A 3,831-nucleotide genomic window follows, 5' to 3' on the forward strand; every position below is an offset into this window, starting at 1 on the left:
TTCCCCGATGTCCACTTGCCACATGGTTTCAAGACTCCCAAATTTGAAAAGTATGATGGACATGGAGACCCCATAGCCCACCTGAAAGGTATTGCAATCAACTAAGAGGTGCGGGAAGAAATGAAGAATTGTTGATGACTTATTTTGGGGAAAGCCTTACGGGAGTAGCCTCCGAATGGTTTATGGATCAAGACACATCTCGCTAGTATGTCTGGGATGACATGACACAGGCCTTTGTCAAACAGTTCCAATACAACATTGACATTGCCCCAGACCGCAATTCTCTTTCAAACTTGAAGAAGAAACCAACTGAAAGTTTCAGGGAATATGCCTTTAAATGGAGAGAGCAAGCAGCTAGAGTTAAGCCACCCATGGACGGCCACGAGGTAATCACTGTCTTCCTTCACGCTTAAGAGCCAGATTATTTTCAAAACATGATGTCCGCAGTGGGCAAATCCTTCTCGGAAGCAATCAAAATGGGAGAAATGGTCTTAAGACAGGCAAAATTATAAGTCAAGCAGTTCTTAAAGCCGCAACTCAGGCTGTCCAGTTTGAATCTGATAATTTCAATGGCACGAATAAGAAGGATGAAGAAATCATGATGACAATAGGTTCGAGAAGAGGTCCCAGGAAAACACCTCGAAGGTATGCGCAGCCTCATCAGGTTTCCCATGACTCCCCTGAGCAGTGTTATCCACCTCAGAACTCTCAATACTCTGTCGCTCCACCTCAGTATGTTGTCTAGCCACCAAAACACCCCAGAAGGCGAGTACGAGCATCACAAAATCTCCAACACCTTCCCCAAAATTTTCAGGTACCCTATAACCTACATCCAGGCCAGAGGTATAGAGGGGAACAAAAGTTGAAAGATAATTTTACACCAATAGGAGAGTCCTATGCAAGCTTGTTTGAGAAATTAAAGCATTATGACATGATTGCATCTATTCCTCCAAATCATGTGGACCCACGTGCAAGAAGCTTTGACCCTTCTAAAAGGTGTGAATACCATTCCAATGCCCAGAGGCACAATGTTGAAAGCTATCGGGATTTGAAAAGAGAAATAGAAAGGATGATCTAGGAAAAACTGATTGTGATGCAAGACAGTGGCGCCCAGAATATCGTGCAGAATCCTTTACCTGCACATGATGATGCACACTTTGTGGGGATGATGCGTGGTGACAGGGAGTATGGGAATCCTCTCGAGAATTTGCTAACTGAAGTTAATGATTTTGAAATTGGAGAAGGCTCTGCTGATCCTGATGAGCAAATTTGTGGCTAAATGCCAAGCCTAGCAATTGAAAAGTCATTCCCTCCGTACTAGGAAGGAATCTTGGTAGTTTGTTTTGAAGTTTTTTCTATTATCTGGGTTATTTCAGGGTTGTGATCCAGATTTTATTTGCTTTATTGAGTCAAACTCTTCTATCCCTCCATTCTATTTGTGTGAGTCTTGTCTGTCTATTCTGTTGCTATTTTCATTATTCGGGTTATTTTAGGGTTGTAACTCGTATTTTAGGTTGCTTGTTTAGTTGTAAAACCCTTTCATCCTTTACTCAATAAAATACAGTTTGTCCTTTTGTGTCATTCTGTTCCTAGTTCTTTTCTCGCTAGTTCTAATGACATGACATGCATGCGGAAATTTTGGCCAGATCTTAGGAACTGATTTAATCTGGAATTCGATAACTAAAAAAATACTTTTGAGGATGAATAAAGAGTTGGAATACTTTGGAACTAAGGTCGAGTAAAATTCTCCATCAAATCATTGTGAAGATTGGGCCTGATGATGTTTAATCAATTAAAGTTTGTTGGAAAGTTTGTCACTAAGGGATGAAAAAATGTCTTGTGACCACGGCATACCAAGAAGACAAACATGTTCGTCAATGTTGTGATCACGAAAAGATACCATGTTTGACGTTCTTGAGGTTGGGAGGCCCTTTTTCTGTTACCCAAACACTTTATATCCTTTGCTACCCCTTTTGAGCCTGTGTTATTTTTCTTTGACTACCCTCTTTTGGAATCAAGTTTAGAGTAAAAAAAATCCATGTTCCAAGAGTACAAACTGAGGCAACTCTTAGAAAGTTCAAAAAAAAATAATTGTCAAAGGTCCATGCCCTCAAAAATAGAAGTTGGGGCAAACAAAAAAAAGGAAAAAGAAAAGGAAAAAAAAAAGAGAAAAAAAAAAGAAAAGAGGAAAAAGAAAAAAGAGAAACAGAAAGAAAGATGAAAAATAGTATAGGTCAGATGTTTGAACTACGTTAGACCTGATTCCTTAAAAAAGGATACGTAGGTAGCCTCACGGTTCGGTTCAACCAAATAAGAATTTAGAAGAAAAAGAAAAAAATAGAAAAAATAGAAAAATCCTAAAATCCCTAGCATCTGAAACTGGGGCAAAAATTTTGTTTCATTTTTGAAAGAGTCGATTCCAAGAGTTGTAAGTCTACAACTCCTCATTTTGAGTTTATTTTGAGCCTTCATGCCGACCTTTCTTTCCAATCCTATCCAAAAACCTTCCAAATAAAGACCTCCCAATATGCCTTCAAGAATGCCAAGAGACGCATGTAATGAAAGGCGGGATTAGAGATAGCGAAGCCTTGGATGTAATCTAAAGCGAGCTGTAATAAATAAGCCAGCTAGCGTAACTCGGGAGAGTGCGTCTAGTAAATTGTCGTGATTACTCGGGAGAGATTTACGGTAATAAGAGTGCTTACGATTGATAGAGGCAATTAGGCGAATCTATGTGAAACATAACTGGAATGGATTAATTAACATAAACTCGCTCATATTTGTAAACCACGAAATACATTGGATCATTACTCGAGTGTAATCTCGATGCAACCATACTTATAGTCATTGATCATTTTACTTGCTTCTAGGTTAGTTTATATTTCCGCATTTAGATATAAATATTTTGCAAAAACAAATTCTAAGCGTTTGGCATTGCGCGATAAGTGATAATTTTCTTATATTCCTAATTGCCTATATATTGTTCTCTGTGAGATTTGACCCTGACTCATAGTTAGGTAAATTATATTGCATGCGATCGTGACCATTTACTTTTTTAGTAGTGAATTTGGACGTCATCAATTACCATAATTATATAAATAATTATTATGACATATTATAAACTGGTGTCGGTTGAAATTGCATCAGTTACGAGCATTGATTGTTGCAACCGTTGCACAATTTTTTGAAGAACATGACTTCTGAGAAAACTAATAACATGATATTTGGTTAATTTATTAATGATAGAGTAATGTACTAAATGAGAGAGAAACCCAATAAACTAAGCTGTTAATTTTTTCTTTTGTAATTGAAATAAATATAATGAGATGTAATAATTAGGATAGAGAATGGTCAATTTTCAATTACTAAACAATTTAAATGAAAAGAATGAAAGGGAAAAGGTAAAACAAAAGGAAAAAAATAAATAAATAGAATCTTTGGTCAAAAAGAGGTGTCAAGTCACCTTTTCTATTTTCTCCTTTTATATATATATATATATATATATATATATATATATATATATATATATATATATATATATATATTTCTGCGTGAATCTTTAAGACATTAAAGAGACCCTTGACTAATTGCTCGTCTATGTCTGTGTATCCATAAGCAATTAATGTCTCGCTATACGTACAACGTTGGGTTTCTTTGACACAGTCGCATAAATAAAATTTTGTGTTAGCATTTTGGATTTATTATCACAATTCAATTTGTACACGAGTTGGTTGGAGCAGTGGGGTGTTAAAGCTTATCTTCCTATTTCAAATTGATGTCTATTTTACTCTATTTTTCATGCAGTGTCTTTTGAAAATAACAGTCTACGTA

The sequence above is a fragment of the Nicotiana sylvestris genome, chromosome 1 (assembly GCF_000393655.2).
Source record: "Nicotiana sylvestris chromosome 1, ASM39365v2, whole genome shotgun sequence".
NCBI classification, from domain to species: domain Eukaryota; kingdom Viridiplantae; phylum Streptophyta; class Magnoliopsida; order Solanales; family Solanaceae; genus Nicotiana; species Nicotiana sylvestris.